Raw genomic sequence first — 14,092 nt, forward strand, 5'->3', positions numbered from 1 at the left:
TACCAATATGGGAATTAAAGCAGTATAATACCTGTAAAAGGATTTTACGCATTTTATCCCAGACCCCAGGTAGTGACTATACGAGAGATGTTCCACATCTGTCCCTTAATTCTAACACTGAGCGCATTGATGCTTTCATTCCTTTTCCAAAGATCTACCACGTAGAGCAGGTTTATGCGGCTACTTGAGTTGAACAAACATTTCCCCAGTTTTTATGATTTAATAAAATACGGCAGTGCGCGTTGGCAGTTTGGGAATGATCAATAACATTTAGCATACGCACTTCACTTTTAATCACTTGCAGAAAGTTAGAGAGAAATAAAAAGAAACCTTGTGCTTGGCCCATTGCCTTCTTCTTCATCTCCAGCTGCTTTACTGATGTCGTGTAACACATACCTATGGGTGCCTGTGGTGTATCTACTTTATAGTTAAAGCATTTTGTTTCCTAATTGGTTGGTGCTCTTGGCTAGTATAATGACAGCACTGACTGGGATATTTACAGCATCAAATTGAATTCTTTCCTATATATATGCTACTGCACAATCGTTCATTAACTTGGTGGTTGAATTTTTTTTTTTTTACGTACTACTAACATGGCTCTCAAATAAAGTCTCTACAGATTTTTTTATATATATATATGTATATAACGCATCTTAGTGTTTATAAGTTGTAGAACTAACATGTAACTTTGCCAAGGTCAGTCTAAGCAGAGCTGTACTTTATTAGAGTCTGGATGGGTTCCAATTTCAAAGTTAATTTACAAAGGTATAAATCTCAGTTGGTAAAATACTGTATGACCTTAAAGCAACTCCGAGGCTACAATTTTTCACTCCTACAACGTGACCGTAAATCACCGAAATATCGCCCTGTTTTATTTCTGGGTCTTTAAATACAATTTTTCATCAGAAATGTAAAAATAAAATCTGGGCTGAAGCAAATCTGCCAGAATGTCAAATAAAACAGGTGTAATAGACCTTGTGATGGCTTTGTTTAAACCATTATTTCAGCAGGTCAACGTTATCAGCTCTTGGCAGTAATAAGGCAAGTTTTGCGCCCAAAATTTCCATTGTCATGGGGACCCTATAGGCTGCAACTCATCCACTGAGATATTTTTGCCCAATATGGGGGAAATTGGTCAGCGGCTGTGCTTTGAAAGTCAATGGGTGAGCTTCCATCTATAGGGTGTACCGTGTTCCATGAAAAATGGAAATATGAATATAGGGAATATGATATAGGGTACCATGTTTAAATTTTGTTTACTTTTAGTTTGTCATAGAATGGCTAATTCTATAATTATTAAACCTAGGCTAGGATGGAAAAAATCTGAATCCAAAAATCCTACATCTCAGAGCTGCCGAGATTGTATATATAAGTCATTGGGAGAGGTCCCTGTCCTATTTGGAAGTTTCTGTGGTTTGCGCTGGATTTAGCCTGAAAATCCGACTATTTCGGGCTTTTTGTGCAAAATCCAAAAAATTTTGACTTTTCGGGGAAAAAAAACAAAATTTTGCTCGATTTTATCAGGTATATTCCTGATCCGATAAAATGGTGCTTTTTGAATAATAAAAAAAGGTCAAAATGTTTATTCTAGTTTGGTCGGACTTTTTTTTAATAAAACGACTCCAAAAAATTCGGATTTTGATAAATAAGGCCCCCCATATACCCATATATGGATTTATGCAGATTAGTTACCAAGTACAAGCAACAGGCATGGAATCCGTTATCTGGAAGCCCGTTATCCAGAAAGCTCCAAATTCTGGGAACACTGTTTCCCATGAATTCAATTTTATTCAAATAATTAAAATTTTAACAAATGATTTCCTTTTTCTCTATAATAATAAAAGAGTACCTTGTACTTTATTCAAACTAGGATATAATTAATCCTTATTGGAAGCAAACCCAGCCTACTGGGTTTATTAAATGTTTAAATTATTTTTTAGTAGGCTTCTCCTAACACCTCCATATTGTGCTGCTTGATGCACTGCCTGCCATTTGTTCTGAATTTCACACAATTGCACCTATTGCCACAGGTAGGGTTGCCACCTTTTCAAAAGAACTTTACTTCCCAGCAGAAGAGGGTCATGACAAAGGGGGGTGATCCTGTTACATCAGGTGAGCGTGGTGATGCTGAAAATGGGCAGAACTATAGCTATAATTAAGGCCCTTAATGTGATATAAAGTACGTTATTTACGTAAGTATTTACAGTATTCTGGGGGTATCGTTTTCCTTTAAATCATTTCTCTGGTACCATCTAGATGGCACTTGGAAATTACTAATGAAAGCAGTTTAAATAATAAAGTTTTAGTGTCTCACATTCTCTTTCCTTCACAGTGGAAAATAGATCTATATATAGCTTTATTTCACTGGAAAAAATGGCCTGCCTGCATATGACTCTTTAAGAAGGATAAATAACATCTCCATTAACATGCCTGATTAACTGCATATGAGTACACAAAGGAAGAAATCACTTGAAGCAGACAATTACTGCAGGAACTCACTTCCTTTAGCAGGAAACTATCAAGCAGATGATCTTCTCTTTCTATCGGTACTTTGCTGGACTGGTTATAAATTTTTGCAACATTACATAGTCCGAGTTGGTTTCACGGAAACCATTGCTCGTCTTTGCCAAAACTCTTTATATTCGTGTTTGCTTCCTTAATAAATCTTGACATTTGTTTGAATAATTTCACTGCCTGACAGTCTAAAATCATAACACAGGAGAATTGATGTTCTTTCTTCTGTCTTTTATATATCAAATAGGATGAGTAAAGTCACTGGAAGGTCATCTCATCCAAAAAAATCATCTGTATTCCTGATCCACCACGACTCTTTGCTCTGTATTTACAGAAGGCGGGTGGGAACTGAATAATCACAAATGCAATTTGGATTAAATTGGTCTTAAATATTAATTATTTTTTATTTTATTTTTTAAAATCGTACAAGTAGTGATGAATGGTAAATCTGCCCCTAAATGTTTCTTTATTCGCAGCAGACGGTTGCTTTTTGCATTAAGCAATACTAGTATGTAGCGATGAGCGAAAAATGTTGCCACGGTCAGATTTCCAGTGAATTTCCTCTTAATGCAAAAAGCAACAGTTTGCTGTGAATAAAGAAAATTAAGGAGCAGATTTATCATTCATAGGGCCAAATTCAATTCCATGATAAAGACTCATCTATTCAATTCCAGATAGAACCAGATCCAACTCAATCAGAAAAGCTTATCTCATTGGTTACCACATGAAAACTCTATCGAAGTCTATGGGAAAACCTGTAGCTGGATTTAGGAGAAAAGTTGCATGTCTCATTAAATTGAATCTCACCCATAACATTTCATGTGATAAACCATACAATAACAGTTTCTCATGGAATAGGATCTGGTCCATAGTGAGGCTTTATTTGTAGTCATGTTTATCAAAGTCCAAACTTTAGTATTTTTCAGTTTTTGTTCCAAATTTGGAAAAAAAACTCAAAAATATAAAAAACTATTTCTATTTAATTATTTGTGGGAAAAAAATTACATTTTAAACTCAATCACTTAAAATAGTGTAAGGAACCTCAAAAACACTCAAAACATATTCTACTCAGTATTTCTACAAAATCTTACATTTTTCCTGGAAGCTTACATTTTAAAGTAGATTACATATAGAAAATACAGCTTCCACTGACCTCTACAGAAACTCCCCAGCTTTTAGATTCCAATTTTTTTTTTCTAGTTTTTGAGTTCATTCATTTGAGAATTTTTTTTATTTTATATTTCCAAATAATTGCAATAGCAGATTTTTGTTTTGTTTTTTTGCTGCAACTTAAATCATGGTATAACTCGTTTACGAATGTTGATACATTTGCCCCCATATAGACTCTTGCATTAAAATTAACAGAATGCTCATCAAATTTTTCACACCTTTAATAAAATAAAATTTAGGAATATATTGAAAGATTCATCCTAGGGCAAACAATACAATTTAGCGGAACTAGTAAATGTTCGATAGCGGCGTTCCCAGAATCAACAATTTGCTTCTTCACTTTTCTTTATCCTGCTCCAGCATTTGTATCAGGAGTACTTCTTCTCCTCACTAAGCACATTATCTATAAATAAAAAGCACAACAGGGAAATCCTGCTAAAGTAGTCGTTTTTTCACTATGTGAACTCTGCTCACATAGTTACTGAGGAAACGATTCACGATCCACTATCAGCAGAGGTCCTAATCTCCTTGCCCAACACGTTTCACGGCATCGGCCTGCTTTCTCAAGGACTTCATAAATATTAAATTTAGCTGGTTTTAGCTGCCACATTGGGAAAAGGGGGAAATGCTTTGATAAACATTTTCTTGGCTGTCAAGAAGAACAAGATGTATGGGACTGCAAACTCTGAAGAGTCACTTAGAACACTCAGCTCAACAGTTTGAGTATTGACATGTAGCCTACTGTTTAGAAGGACTTTAATGCATTTCAGTTACTCTGGCATCCCATGTGCTGCTACTCCATGCTTTACATGCTCCATTCAAAACTGATAATCTCTAAATATATGAACCCGTCCTGTAGAGCTTTGAGAGAAGGAATGAGGGAATGAAGGAATAAGGTTCATTCTTAGGTTCTGTTGAGTGAAGTGACAAAATCCACTTTGGCCATTGACCTAAAGTGTCCATAATCTTTTGAAGAAAAAGTGTAAAATATCAATGCCTCTGAAAGTTAGATTTTTCACTACAAATTCCTAAACCATATTCATATAATCAAGTGTAATCCATCATCCATCAGATTTTTCATCACAGCTTTGGGCTCAGCTATGAGTCAGTGCTGGCTAGATATATATACCTTTTTTTTTTTTATCCAATCTCACATTTCTGTCTCTTGAGAGGAAATGTAAGTGCCTAAATAGCAGATAATGGTGTATAAATGATAAGAGTAAAAAGTGGATATAATGGAGAGGTCTAGTTTTTGTAAACCTGTGTAAGAGTGTAGAAAAGGTAGGGGTCTGATTATTTGTATCTTCTAGAACTCCACTCTGAATGAGGGTTTATGCGTTGGAGAACCTGAAGAAGGAGGCCTCAGTAATAATAAACCTGGACCCTAGTGAATGAATTTCTAGTAAATTACAGAAAAGCTACTTTCCTAGAACACTATGGGAGAGATAAGCAGGTAACAAGTGAGGGCTGTTTGTGGTCCTACAAGGATAAGAAGTATGGAGTGGTTCTCCAGGTAACACCTACCAGACTTTAAGGATTCCAGTGGGTAGGGCCGAGCATAGTGAGAAATGTATTGAAGGCAATCTAATTGAATCCTGGTATGTCCTGGGGGGGACACCTATGATGTGATACTATGTGAACATGGTGTTGTAAATATGAAAAGTCTGTGTTCTACCACAGTTCACGGTACCAAGTCTGGTAGCTCTTCCTTTTCAAATACCTTAAACAGGTACAATAACGTTACGTGAACACAGAAATGCTGGTGCCCAAATAATTTGAAGAATGTGTAAGAGTTATAGTTCAGCTTGGACACAATTTATGTCTGTTGTTTCCGAACTGGTCCAACTGAGCAGTCGTAACAGTGTTCTACCTGGACAGCAGTAGAGGTTAATACACACCCTATTTTTATAGTACTGCAAGTGCATTGCATGAACTGACCATTATTATTTGTGTTGCCACTCAGAATCCATTGTAAACGTACCTTCTGGCTTCTTTTTTGTTTTCCCTGATCCTCCTTCAGGCGACTGTAAAGTTATGATTCTGCCCATTTTCAGCATCACCACATCCACCTGATGTAACAGGATCACCCCCTTTGTCACCCCCCTTTGTCAGCGCCCCCTTCTGCTGGGCAGTAAAGTATCTTTGTGGCAATAGGTGCAACTGTGTGAAATTCAGAACAAGAGGCAGGCAGTGCACCAAGCACCACTATATGGAGGTGTGAGGAAAAGTCTATTAAAAAATTATTTAAACATTAAATAAATCCAATAGGCTGGTTTTGCCTTCAATAAGGATTTATTATATCTTAGTTGGGATCAAGTACAAGATACTGTTTTATTATTACAGAGAAAAAGGAAATCATTTGTTAAAATTTGAATTATTTGAATAAAATGGATTTTATGGGAGACAGCGTTCCCATAATTTGGAGCTATCTGGACAACGGGCTTCCAGATAACGGATTCCATGCCTGTACCTTGCACTTGGTAACTAAGCTGCATAAATCCATATAAAACCCTTTGGGTATATGGGGGGCCTTATTTATCAAAATCCAGATTTTATTAAAAAAAAAGTCAGACCAAACTAGAATCCACCATTTGACCTTATTTATTATTAAATAGCATGATTTAATCTGATTGAGGAAAAACTCGATAAAATTTTGTGAAAATCTGAATTGTATATTTTTTTTGCCTGAAATGGTCAGATTTTCAGGCTAATCTTCCAAATAGGATATTGACCTCTCCCATTGACTTACTGTATATACCTCGGTAGGTCTGAGATACTGGATTTTCGGATTCGTAGCTTTTGCAGCATTGGGCTAAAAAAAATCCTGAAAAAAATTGGGAATTTTTTTCCACTAAAATTCGGATTTTATAGGAAAAAAAACTTAAAATTTTTTGAGTTTTTTTGCATTCAAACTTTAATAAATAACCTCCATGATGTATGGAGTTTAAAATGACAGAAAACCTCAGTTCCCAAGCATTACAGATAATAGATGACATACCTGTCTGATGAATATAAGGGTGGGACATACTGTAAATCCAAACCTGTCTTTTAACCAATTAAATAACTGCAAAAACAATAGAAGTGTGGCCTGAAAATGTAAAGGATCTCAGCTCTCTTTTCTATAATCCTGAGGAAATGAGAGAAATGCTCTTGCCAAGGAAATGCAGAAATAACATTTGAAGTGGAAGGAGGAAAACAAGGACAGTGCAGCAATTACTTGTCATTATTGTTGCTATGGTATTTTTAAATGATTTAAGTGCACAGGATTGCTAATCTGCATGTTTGGATGATTTAGAATGATCTGCTTGTCTTTACTTTAATAGAAGCACTTTTTTATATTTGCAAAGCAGTTAAATAGAGATAGGTGGATGTGTAGAAAACCCAGAACATCTGTTGCAAATGTTCAGATGTTTACAAACACTATTTATATTTCAGGACATTGATCTCTTGTTAATTAATGCCGGTTTGTTACACTAATGAGCCATATGTTCTACAAAGTCCAAAAATATTCAAGATGACCCAGCAAACTAAGTATTATTTCTGCCATTGTGCAATTATTATGTAATACTAAAAAAGCTGGCAATTTTATAGGGGTGTTGTTGGTTTCTCAAAAGACCTGGAGCAGAGGCCTGCAAGTAGAGCCATGGGTAGGGTTGCTGCCTTTTGAAATGGTGGAGACCGGGCAGAGGACGGTGCTGTGACATCAGTGGGTGGGCTGTGACATAGATGGGAGTGTCTGTGGCATCAGGGGGCCGGGCTATGACACACGATCTGCTATTAGCCGATCGCTGTGTCAATCAAAGGAATCCTGCCCTTCAAAATACCGGGCTGTCTGGGTCAAAACCGGACTGGTGGCAACCCTAGCCATGGGACCAGTCTTTATTACCATAGGGAGGTAGTGCAGAATTCTTACACTTACCCCTCTTCTGCAGCAGCTCCCTGTCATGGAGCAGACACAGAGCCTGGCAGGAAGAGGAAGTAACAGAGCCTGGCAGAGAGAGGAACAAGGTGGACAGAGGAAGAGAGAACTGCAGGTGGGTCCAGAGTGGGGTGGAAGGCCCCACCAAAAGCAGTTATTTGGATAAGACTGGCACATGGAAGCCAGATACTGTGCCTGGAGAGACGGAGAGTGTGCAGGGGATTTCCCTCTGAGTATCCAAAGGGGCTGGAATTGCACTGCATGTCCATAAGAGTTTGACTCACCAGAAGTATCTGTCACGAGCGCCATTTGGCGTGTTCTTCCCTTCAGGCGGCGAATCCAAAATAGCGGCGCCCATAGCTACCACGTGGGTAGTAGAGGCGCTGATGCTGGCGCTGTAATGCTGGCATCAGAAGCAGGTATATTGACGTCACAAACCAGCACCAAATTCAAATAAAAGGACGTCCAGGTCGCCGGTTCAATGCCCAAGTATAGGAATTTTTTGCTGCATTTCTGGGTTTGTGATAATTCTCCTGTTATTAATTCCTGGATTCCTGACCTTGCCTGGACTTTGACCTCTCTAATTTCTGTCTGCCTTTGAACTCCTGCCTGGATATTGACTCTGATTTCTCCTGATCCCTATCTGTACTGCGAATTTGGACTTTGACCCCTTGTGCTTCCTCCTTGGTCCTGACTACTCCCACTGGAAGCCGATAGGCCCCATGACAGTATCCTAAGAGCCTGGGAAGTGAGTATTGTCATCAATTCTATTAAATGGGTGCTTGAAGAGTTAACAGACTGTGTTTCTTGGGACTGAGGAAAGGACTTTAAGAGATAGTTTGCACCGACCGTAGTTAGTTAGTGAGACTCCATTGCCACTTGTCAGGAGTGTTGTATGTATTAGTTTCCCTTTTACTTACATTTATTTTAGATAAACAGTTATTTAGTTTACCAACGACTGTGTGTGTTATATTACTGTATTCCTAGTGGGGCCACCCGTAGGTGCATTCCCGGATCCCACTAGGTGGAGAAACTGCCCTGATGAGTACCAGGTGCCCAGTCTGTCCCAATACCACTGCGGAGTGGCTCAGGTTTGTCCTGTGTCATCAGGTGAGCGTCACACGTGGATTGTAACACCAACAGAAGAGGTGTCGAAAGGGTTACATTATCTAATGGGTAATGGCAGATAGAGCAATCTCCATAGAGCGCAAGCTCTGTGAAAGGGATAAAATATTCACAATAGCTTCCAGTTCAAAGAGAATGATAATTGTGGCCAATTGTCTGCTTCTTATCCTACTGACAGGTGTTGCATCTTCAAGTGATAAAGGCCCCCATACAAGGCCGAAAAAAGCGACAAACCAAAAGTCGCCCAGATGCTGATCAGGCATTGTAAACAATCCTGTCAGAGCGCGGTCGCATCTGTTCAGTGATGCGGTCCCACGATCCGACCACCCATATAGCCTCCATTCTGATCCGATCATTGGGCCCTAGGGCCCACTATCGGATCAGCCCGATATCGCCCACCTCAATGTGGCATATCGGGGGGAGATCCGCTCATTTGGGGACATTACCAAACGAGTGGATATCCCTGTGTATGGCCACCTTTACTATCCGTTGTCCAAGACCAGAGCTGAGTCACTTTGATTGTCTTAAGGCAGATTGACAAAATTCTATCCCTTTAAATAACCCAAAGAGGACTGGGACAGAGGTCAGTGTACAGTAAATGCCGGTAGCTTCCAGAGAGAAAATATTCCTTGGAAGCAGTGCTTGTATTGGAGTGAAAAAAGTGAAGGGATGCGCTGGTGAGCGTGCTAAAACAAGCCCCTCCCACAACCATAAGCCACACCCATTGCTACAAAAAGCCTCTCATACCAATACTTTCTGGTTTCATCAACTTTAAAGCAAAGCAAGTTTGCTATTTCCTTCTAATGCACAGTTTAATGTCCATTATGCATAGTTTTACGTATGTGACCTGTAAGGATCCCAAAATAGAAATTGTGCATGTGACTTTTCTTGGCTGCCAATTCAGCATCTGCAAACACAGAACCTTGTCTGTGTATTGTGTGTCATAACATAGCAGAACCCCATCATATTCTATATTACCCCAAGATTATTTCATATATATCATTCTCTCACTTTTCCCTAATCTGCTGCTTTTTAATACCTTCATTTTCTCTTTTTTGTTTCCCCTGTTTTCTTCTTCTCTCCTTTTCTCTATAACCCTCTCTGATGCCTCCACCTTCTTTATCTGTTTAATCCTTCTCCCCGGCCGAACCTAATCCTAATTTGCATATGCAAATTAGGGGTGGGAGGGAAATCGCGTGACTTTTTGTCACAAAACAAGGAAGTAAAAAATGTTTCCCCTTCCCACCACTAATTTGCATATGCAAATTAAGGTTCAGCTTCGGTTCGGTATTCGGCCGAATCTTTCACTAAGATTTGGGGGTTCGGCCGAATCCAAAATAGTGGATTCGGTGCATCCATAATTTGAATTGCTCGATTTTTCGTGAAGAAGCTCGAATTGCTTGATTTTTCGTGAAAACATTCGAATTGCTTGAATTTTTAATGAAAACGTTCGAATTGCTCAATTTTTTGTGAAAACATTAGAATTGCACGATTTTTTCGTGAAAACATTTGAATTTCATGATTTTTTTCGTGAAAACGTTCAATTTTCACTATATTTTTCAGTGAAAATTTCAGATTTCACGATTTTTCACAGTTTCGTGAATTTTGCGGGAAATTCGTGAATTTTTCGGCGAAGCGAAACGGGAGAATTTTGCCCATCATTGTATGTATGTTATCTTGGATAAAATAAGCTACATCCCTTTTCCATGCACTGTTCTACAAGTACTGTAAATAACTATTAACCACTGTTCCTCCTGCTGTACAAGCCATCAGCAGGCAGCATTTTATGGAATAACATTAATAAAGCTGAAGTTTGCCTGCTATGCCTACTATACATTTATCAACAGGACAGGTTCTACTGTAGGTCAGGAGCTTGTTTATATTTGTCTCACATAACTACAATCCTTTTGACCAACCTCATTCATCCCCTACAAATACTTAACAGATGGGAAGATGAGGGTTTATTTGTCTTCTTTTAACCTAAGCATTGGGAATAATGGCATAATAAATACTGATGAACACTCGGCGAGATTTAAATAGGAGACTCCTCTTTCCTGTTGATGAACTAGTGCCTGATAGCAACACATGCTCAGATTCTTCACGAGATTCCAAGGCTCCCAGAGAATGAAATCTATGGCCTGTAACACATCTATTTATTATTACTGAATATTCAATTATTAGCTAGTAGTTATGTACTAATTAAAATCAAATGTATTGACTAGAATGGAAAGGAGCATGTATTTGTTTGGATTGAGATACAGGCACAGACTGAGGAACATGTAGCAATTCTAATTCTAATCCAGTATAGGATTCATTATCTGGAAACCAGTTATCCAGAAAGCTCCAAATTATGGGAAAGCCATCTCCCATAGACTGTATTTTAAATGGGTTGTTTAGTATGATTTAGAGAATGATATTCTGAGATAATTTGCCATTGGTTTGATTTTTTTTTTTTTTATTATTTGTGGTTTTTAAGTTATTTAGCTTATTATTCAGCAGCTCTGGAATTTACAATTTAAGCAATCTGGTTGCTAGGGTCCAAATTCCCCTAGTAACCATTCATTGATTTGAATAAGAGACTGGAATATGAATAGGGAAGGACCTGAATAAAAAGATGAGTAATAAAAAAAAACAATAACAATACATTTGTAGCCTTACAGAGCATTTGTTTTAAGATGGGGTCAGAAGAAGAAGGTAATAATTCAAAAACTATAATAAAAAATATATCATGAAGACCCATTGAAATGTTGCAATGAATTGGCCATTTATTTAGAAATTATTGAATTTTACTCTAATAATAAATAAGTAGGTATGGTCGAATTTGACCCGTTTAGTTATGCATTTCAATTTAGTTGATACCAAACCTTACTATAGTACTATATATCAAATTCAGTTTCTTATGATGTTGTCAGTTAACTTCATACCCCTGAACCACAGACAGCAAAAAGTTACAAAGTTAAGCAGTTCTATGGTCCAGGATTATGACAGTGCAGTAAAGTATAGAAGCTAATCTGAAACTGACTTTAAAGCAGTGGTTCCCAAACTGTGGGGCTGCTCACCTGGAACAGTGGCAGGAGGAGACCAGTCTGAAATGAAGTGGGGGAACACTAGCTAAAACACCTATTTGCTTTCCTAGACACCCATGAAAGTACAGCTTGAAGGTCCCTTAGGGGGAGCATTGGTCACCAAGGTGGAGAATTATCTTCCTAACCCACCTTTTAGGGTCAAGGCACACGCTCAGATTTGGAGAGATTAGTTGCCCGGCCACAAATCTCCTCTTCTTCGAGGCGACTAATCTCCCCGAACTGCTTCCCGCCGGTGGGATGGATCTCTTCATTTTGCGAAGTTGCCCCATGAGGAAACTTTGGGTGACTTCGGAAAACAAAATAATCCAAGTGCCATTCTAGCTGGCGGGAGGCAGTTCAGGGAGATAAGTCGCCCCAAAGAAGAGAAGATTTGTCGCCAGACGTCTAATCTCCCAGAATCTGCCTGTGTGCCCTGACCCTTAGATGGGCACCAATTGGTGTCTGCGAAAATAAATAGGCATTCTATTTTATTCTATTCGCTGTCCTAAATAAACATAAAAGTCCAGTTTGAAGGTCAGGTTGGAAGAGATTTGGGGCAAATACTTATTTCCTGTTCCAGATATTTTTGGAATTATGGTTGAATGACTGACACACCAATGTTCTCCTATATCTGTAGCCTTGGTAGAAACTAGGGGGAGGGGCTGACCAAAGACCATGATTAAGTACCTTGCTGGTACAAAACGCATAGGGCCTATGGAGATGAATTTATATTTTTAATTATGACCAATAAAGATTTAACTTTTAAATTTATACTATTGTCCCTGTGGATTTTTCTGAGTGCCGGATAACCCTGCTGTGTGTTTCGGATTGACGCTCCCTGAAGCTGGGGTGCTGGGGCTGGTGCACCTGGACCCCATGATCAACTTGGTGAGCTATTTATACTTTTATTCTGGAGCACCACTTGCCTTTCTTTGTAAACTGACCAAAGCTTACACCACTTAGAGGGGCCTAAACAGAACATATTGGGCAGCCCCAGTCTATGGCCACAAAGGTGCTAATGGAACCTTTCTATCGTTCCACAGATATAATCTCTTGTTGTCAGTTTAATTTAGTGCAGCTCTGCTAAGGATCAGCCTGGGACACACAACGCCTGTCATAATAAATCAGGACTGGTGTTAATAGAAGTCAAAGTGTGTTTTGCATAAGGGGGTTAACCTAAATATATCTGTAAAGAAGACCACATGCCACTGCCATAAAGACAAGCTCAATAAAGCCCTTCCCATTTTATTTAGCACTGATCTGAATGGAGAGCTAAATGGATAATGATTTTAATGAAGGGATGCACTTAAATATATAGGGGCAAATTCACTAAGCTTCGCAGTTGCGCCAGCGTCCGCTTCGCTGCACTTCACCAGGCGTATTTTTGCCAGCGCTACGCAAATTCACTAAAATCCAAAGTTGCGATCAAGGGTAGCGTAAGGTTGCGAAGTTGCGCTAGCGTTAATTCGCCAAGCAAAGCGAAGTTACGCTAGCGATGCTTAATTTGAATACGGCACCAAATTCAAGTTACAATGGAGGAATATGTAGCAGCACTACAAATGCCTGGGAAACCTTCAAAACAGCAAATAAAATTTTTATTTTTCCCTACACATGTGCCCACTGTATAGTTAAGTTGCCATGAGTTAGGAAATGTAGGGGGGAAGAAGGGTAGGCCCAAAAAAAATTTCGATCTTTTTCAGCCTATCACCCAAAAAAAATGAAAAAACGCCAGCGTTTTTTGGGATTTAGAAAATTTTTTAACTTTTTTTGAAGCAATCCCTCTCTACTCTATTGCACTTCGCCTGGTCTGAGGTGGCGAAGGAAGTCTTGAGTAAAAGGTAGCGTTCAGAATCATTCGCGCAGTAGTGAATTTGCGTAGTTACGTCCGTTGCGCAAATTCACCAGGAGTAAGGGTGCAACGTAACACTAGCGAATTTACGCCAGTGTCCATTAGTGAATCGGCGAATTAACGAAAATGAGCTACGCTAGCGAATTCACGCTAGCGTTAGGCGCTTCGGCGTTTAGTCAATTTGCCCCATAGAGTGTATGTATGTCAATCGGTAAAGTTTTCTTGCGTTAATAAATGTGATAAAACTTGAACTGCTGGGAATCCATTAGGGATATCCAAATGACATATTCATAAATCTGCCCTAAGTGTTTTGAATGCTGCTACTCACAGAGAAAAATGTCCTTCCCCCCCCCTCTACTTTGTGCTTTCCATTCAAACAATCGCTGTAGGAATTGCTGTGGCAGATACTGGTGATGCCAAATGGGCACAACCATCAAATAAATTGCACCT

This window comes from Xenopus laevis, chromosome 1S (assembly GCF_017654675.1).
Source record: "Xenopus laevis strain J_2021 chromosome 1S, Xenopus_laevis_v10.1, whole genome shotgun sequence".
Lineage (NCBI taxonomy): Eukaryota > Metazoa > Chordata > Amphibia > Anura > Pipidae > Xenopus > Xenopus laevis.